This window comes from Eptesicus fuscus, chromosome 20 (assembly GCF_027574615.1).
Source record: "Eptesicus fuscus isolate TK198812 chromosome 20, DD_ASM_mEF_20220401, whole genome shotgun sequence".
NCBI lineage: Eukaryota > Metazoa > Chordata > Mammalia > Chiroptera > Vespertilionidae > Eptesicus > Eptesicus fuscus.
The window spans coordinates 18799579-18806405 of NC_072492.1; positions in this window are offsets into that span (position 1 = coordinate 18799579).

Genomic DNA, 6827 nt, shown 5'->3' on the forward strand with positions numbered 1-6827 from the left:
CCAAGTCCCAGTTCCCTGCGGCAGTTGGAGGGGTTGAGAGTGGACACAGCTGCTAGCTTCCCCTCGGGGAGGGACAAAGCTTGTAAAGTACAGGAATGAACGGCTCAGGATGGAAGCACACTGTTAGTCGTTAGGAAAATCGCTCTCAACCCTCCAACCCTTGTTCCTTCCCCAGTGGGAGCTGTCTGCTCCGGCTCCCTCCCTGGAAAGTCCTCTCTCTATGCTCTGCCTCCTGCAAAAGTGTGCTGCTGGCTACCTAGCAAATGGGCATCTCCTGTACAGCCACCGCAGAAGATTAAAACACACACACACACACACACACACACACGCACACACACACACGAACATTGGTGAGGCCCGTGGGGATGAGAGGACCTTCGAAATAGGCAAAAGACCAAGTGACATCCGATATATGTCAACAGAACTCTGGGGAGCACCGGGTAGCCACCAGGATCTGGGGGAGTCTGACAGTGGAGCCCCGAGCCAGGCTGGGCAGAAGGGGGGGGGGGCTGGGAAATAAGACGGATTGAGACTGACATGGGCAGCCCTGAGAGGGAAGATGGAATAGGTTCCAGGTTAGTTGGAAGTGGGTGGCTGCAACTTGACTGTGGAGTAAAATAAACTGAAAAAAAGGTGACTATACATACACGCTTCCTAAACCACCAGCTCTGAAAACCTCTGAGGTTGTTTACTCATGTAACCCTCAACCACAGTCCTAGGAGGCTGTTAACATCTCCATTTTAAACAAGGGGAAACTGAGGCACTGTGAGAGGGCGGGGCCAGGATTGCAAGCTCCAGCATCTGTGCTCCTACCCACTTCTCTCTACTCCCCTCCCGAACAGGGTACCGGTTTGACAATGTATCAGGGACTAGTCGAGAGGAAGAGTAGTTCTGTGGTTAAGAAGGTGAACTTGTGGGTTAGACAGCCAGATACTGACTAGCAGTGTGACCTTGAATAAGATCCTTAGAACTTAAGATCACCCCTCAGAACAATGCTCAGAGTTACTGAATGCATGTAGGTTAAAATACTGGCCCCTAAGCTCAGTCAGTGGCAGGGTGTTTTTTGTTGTTTTGTTTTGTTTTTTAATATATTGTTGGAAGCCGCCCATTGCTAGCCTTCACTAGCAGAGAGGTGTGGACAAGGAACCCGGAAGGCTGGTTAACCTTAAAGGCTCTGAAAGGTCAGAGCCAAGCACCCACGGTCTAGTTGAGACAATGGTAGCTAAAGCAACTCCCACCTTTTAGTTTTATGTAAATCCTTGCTGATTTCATTTGCGTGCGGCCTCCTCCAGAGCCCGAACCCTGAACCTGAACCCTGAACCACGCGGGACGTGGGGGGCACCCGCAACTGGCAGTCCAACGTGGGGTACTCGAAATATATTTTTATTGATTTCAGAGAGGAAGGGAGAGAGATAGAAACATCAATGATGAGAGAGAATCATTGATCGGCTGCCTCCTGCACGCCACACACCAGGGATCGAGCTTGCATCCCAGGCATGTGCCCTGACCTCCTGGTTCATAGGTCGACGCTCAACCATTGAGCCAAGCCGGCCAGGCAGTGGCAGTTTTGAATGTTGTTATTCTCTGCTTCTCATGAGAAGAGGGGAGCATCTTCCGTGCGTGGCAGCTGGCAAGCTTCAACTTCCCACCTCTGGCTTCCCACCAGAAACACTGGAGATGGGTCCTCCCGGGGATGGACTTCTTAGGGGCACACAGTCCTGCAAACTGGCCCTGAAGAGCTCCAGCACCGAGCTTAGCCTCTTTCCCCAGAGCCTCCCTCCCCTGCTCTGGCCTGGTGTGCCCAGGGGGTTCCAGGTCAAGGCAGCACCCTGGTCCTGTGGCTCATTGCACTGTTCCGGGGGGGGGGGGGTGTTGCCACCCTCTTTCCTGCCTCCTCCCCTCCCCCAGCCTCTGCTTTCCTCTTGATGGAGAAGGCACAAATTAGGCAGAAAGGAAAATGTTGACAGTTCCCAGCCCTCCCTGGCTGGGGATAAAGAGAAATGCGTTAACAGCTGAAGCTTTAGGCGGATCAAACACGGTTGGGGAGACGCTGTATTATTCATCTCACCAATGAGATGCAATCGTGGGCTTTCTCTTTCCACCCCCTGAAGAGGAAACCTCGGCTACTGTGGGATGCTGGGCTCCAGGAGGAAGGGCCGTTTTCACGACACCATCTTTTCAATATTAAATCAACAAGTCTGTCTCGAGTCCCTCTTGTTCCTTTTGAAGATTTCCAAATGAGTGGGGTCCCCTTGCTAGAGATTCTAAGGATGCAAAGGTTGCAAGTGAGACCCACAAGAACTGGGCCGCAAGAAGCACTTGGAGTGGCCCTGGGTCTGGGAGAGGCCAAGCGTCCCTGGGTCCGGGTGAGACCATGTGTCCCTGGATCCGGGTGAGGCCTCGTGCACCTAGGCCCGGGTGAGCCCAAGTGGCCCTGGGTCAGGGAGAGGCCAAGCGTCCCTGGGTTCGGGTGAGACCATGTGTCCCTGGATCCGGGTGAGGCCTCGTGCACCTAGGCCCGGGTGAGCCCAAGTGGCCCTGGGTCGGGGAGAGGCCAAGCGTCCCTGGGTCCGGGTGAGACCATGTGTCCCTGGATCCGGGTGAGGCCTCGTGCACCTAGGCCCGGGTGAGCCCAAGTGGCCCTGGGTCTGGGAGAGGCCAAGCGTCCCTGGGTCCGGGTGAGACCATGTGTCCCTGGATCCGGGTGAGGCCTCGTGCACCTAGGCCCGGGTGAGCCCAAGTGGCCCTGGGTCGGGGAGAGGCCAAGCGTCCCTGGGTCCGGGTGAGACCATGTGTCCCTGGATCCGGGTGAGGCCTCGTGCACCTAGGCCCGGGTGAGCCCAAGTGGCCCTGGGTCTGGGAGAGGCCAAGCGTCCCTGGGTCCGGGTGAGACCATGTGTCCCTGGATCCGGGTGAGGCCTCGTGCACCTAGGCCCGGGTGAGCCCAAGTGGCCCTGGGTCGGGGAGAGGCCAAGCGTCCCTGGGTCCGGGTGAGACCATGTGTCCCTGGATCCGGGTGAGGCCTCGTGCACCTAGGCCCGGGTGAGCCCAAGTGGCCCTGGGTCGGGGAGAGGCCAAGCGTCCCTGGGTCCGGGTGAGACCATGTGTCCCAGGATCCGGGTGAGGCCTCGTGCACCTAGGCCCGGGTGAGCCCAAGTGGCCCTGGGTCTGGGAGAGGCCAAGCGTCCCTGGGTCCGGGTGAGACCATGTGTCCCTGGATCCGGGTGAGGCCTCGTGCACCTAGGCCCGGGTGAGCCCAAGTGGCCCTGGGTCGGGGAGAGGCCAAGCGTCCCTGGGTCCGGGTGAGACCATGTGTCCCAGGATCCGGGTGAGGCCTCGTGCACCTAGGCCCGGGTGAGCCCAAGTGGCCCTGGGTCTGGGAGAGGCCAAGCGTCCCTGGGTCCGGGTGAGACCATGTGTCCCTGGATCCGGGTGAGGCCTCGTGCACCTAGGCCCGGGTGAGCCCAAGTGGCCCTGGGTCGGGGAGAGGCCAAGCGTCCCTGGGTTCGGGTGAGACCATGTGTCCCTGGATCCGGGTGAGGCCTCGTGCACCTAGGCCCGGGTGAGCCCAAGTGGCCCTGGGTCTGGGAGAGGCCAAGCGTCCCTGGGTCCGGGTGAGACCATGTGTCCCTGGATCCGGGTGAGGCCTCGTGCACCTAGGCCCGGGTGAGCCCAAGTGGCCCTGGGTCGGGGAGAGGCCAAGCGTCCCTGGGTCCGGGTGAGACCATGTGTCCCTGGATCCGGATGAGGCCTCGTGCACCTAGGCCCGGGTGAGCCCAAGTGGCCCTGGGTCTGGGAGAGGCCAAGCGTCCCTGGGTCCGGGTGAGACCATGTGTTCCTGGATCCGGGTGAGGCCTCGTGCACATAGGCCCGGGTGAGCCCAAGTGGCCCTGGGTCTGGGAGAGGCCAAGCGTCCCTGGGTCCGGGTGAGACCATGTGTCCCTGGATCCGGGTGAGGCCTCGTGCACCTAGGCCCGGGTGAGCCCAAGTGGCCCTGGGTCTGGGAGAGGCCAAGCGTCCCTGGGTCCGGGTGAGACCATGTGTCCTTGGATCCGGGTGAGGCCTCGTGCACCTAGGCCCGGGTGAGCCCAAGTGGCCCTGGGTCGGGGAGAGGCCAAGCGTCCCTGGGTCCGGGTGAGACCATGTGTCCCTGGATCCGGGTGAGGCCTCGTGCACCTAGGCCCGGGTGAGCCCAAGTGGCCCTGGGTCTGGGAGAGGCCAAGCGTCCCTGGGTCCGGGTGAGACCATGTGTCCCTGGATCCGGGTGAGGCCTCGTGCACCTAGGCCCGGGTGAGCCCAAGTGGCCCTGGGTCTGGGAGAGGCCAAGCGTCCCTGGGTCCGGGTGAGACCATGTGTCCCAGGATCCGGGTGAGGCCTCGTGCACCTAGGCCCGGGTGAGCCCAAGTGGCCCTGGGTCTGGGAGAGGCCAAGCATCCCTGGGTCCGGGTGAGACCATGTGTCCCTGGATCCGGGTGAGGCCTCATGCACCTAGGCCCGGGTGAGCCCAAGTGGCCCTGGGTCGGGGAGAGGCCAAGCGTCCCTGGGTCCGGGTGAGACCATGTGTCCCTGGATCCGGGTGAGGCCTCGTGCACCTAGGCCCGGGTGAGCCCAAGTGGCCCTGGGTCGGGGAGAGGCCAAGCGTCCCTGGGTCCGGGTGAGACCATGTGTCCCTGGATCCGGGTGAGGCCTCGTGCACCTAGGCCCGGGTGAGCCCAAGTGGCCCTGGGTCTGGGAGAGGCCAAGCGTCCCTGGTTCCGGGTGAGACCATATGTCCCTGGATCCGGGTGAGGCCTCGTGCACCTAGGCCCGGGTGAGCCCAAGTGGCCCTGGGTCTGGGGGAGGCCAAGCATCCCTGGGTCCGGGTGAGACCATGTGTCCCAGGATCCGGGTGAGGCCTCGTGCACCTAGGCCTGGGTGAGCCCAAGTGGCCCTGGGTCTGGGAGAGGCCAAGCGTCCCTGGGTCCGGGTGAGACCATGCGTCCCTGGATCCGGATGAGGCCTCGTGCACCTAGGCCCGGGTGAGCCCAAGTGGCCCTGGGTATGGGAGTGGCCAAACGTTCCTGGGTCTGGGTGAGACCATGTGTCCCTGGATCCAGGTGAGGCCTTGTGCAACTAAGCCCGGGTGAGGCCACGTGCCCCTGGGTCTGGGAGAGGCCAAGCGTCCCTGGGTACGGGTGAAGCCAGATCCTGGGTCCGGGTGAGGCCGTGCGCCCCTGGATCCATCCGGGTGAGGCTGGGTCCCAGGCCCGGGTGAGACCACGCGCCCCTTGGGTATGGGTGAGGCCACGTGCCCCTTAGTCCAGGTGACGCCGTGCCCCTGGGTTCGGCCGAGACCAAACCAGAGGGAGTCGGACCTCCATTACCACCATTTGTCCACCATCCAGAGCTGAGGGGTCAGTGCTGACATGTACACATAAGGAACTACTGGACATCGAAATTGGGTCTCAAAAGAACTGTTGGTCCAGGGGGAAGCTCGCTACAGATTGATTCATTTGCCTGTCAGCATAAATATTATTGCTCGTCTCACATTCAGTTCTTATTAGTATATATCTAGTGACATTTGATCTCGTTCATCTAGAGGAAATGATGAACAACATAGACTGAGGAACAAGAACAGAACCAGAATCAAGGAGGCATCGATCGGACTATCGGGCCTCAGAGGGAGGATAGGGGAGGGTAGGGAGAGGGTGGGGGGAGGGGGAGAGTTCAACCAAAGGACCTGTATGCATGCATATAAGCCTATCCAACGGTTAAGTTCAACAGGGGATTGGGGCATGCGTGGGGAGAGGGGTGGGATGGGAATGGGGGGATGAGGACAAATATGTGACACCTTAATCAATAAAGAAATTTAAAAAAAAAAAAATAAAAAAAAAATAAAATTATCTATACAGTAAAAACATAAAAAACTAAAAAAAAAAAAAAAAAAAAAAAAAAAAAAAAAAAAAAAGAAGCACTTGGAATCCAAGAGAAGACACGTAGAGGAAGCAGGTGCCGGAGACATTGACCCTGGAAGGTCCTCTGCGTGCCACATGAACTTGAGGGCTGTAACTCTATGGGCTGGAAGAGCTCGAAGAGGAGCCACGCCTTTAGCTCTGCAGACCCACTGCAGATGGTGGAGCAGCACCCACACTCTACGTGGACGTCTGGCGGAAGGATCTGGATCCAGACATAGGTGCTTGCTGCACAACTCTCCAGCCTTGTGACCTCGACTGGTGGAGGCCCCCGCCCCACCCGCCTGAGGGTTCTGCAGTCATTCTTTGCTCCTCCTCCTTTTCTTCCCTTTGGCCTCTAAGGTCCCCTCTGGGCTCCTGCTAGCATTCAGGGTGCTAAAGCACCAGTGCAGGCTCCCATACTGGACACTGTCCCCTTCTTAAACCTCATCCAGAGAAGAAATGGCATCACCCTGCTATGGTTTCGCCCCACTATCCCATCAAACCTCACACTTGTGCTGTGCTGAACCAATCGGAAGTTGGGGTGAGGAGCAGGCACTGATGGTGGGATGAGAGATTGAAATAGTCCAGAAAGAAGGAAATTTGACATGATGGATCAAAAAGCCTTAAAGTGAACATACCCTTTGACCTAGCAATTCCATTTCCTACTAACTGCTCCAAGAAAACATTAGACAAGTGTTCAAAGATGTACAAAATGTCCAGCGTAGCCTTGTTGATAACAGCAAAACTTTCAAATATCTTAAAACCATGACACTAAAGGATTGGTTAAATGGTAGCCTTGTGCCTGGCCTGTATGGCTTCCTGACCATCCACCCAGGAACCAGGATGTCATCGGTTCAATTCCTAGTCATAGCACATGTCCTGGTTGGGGGCCAT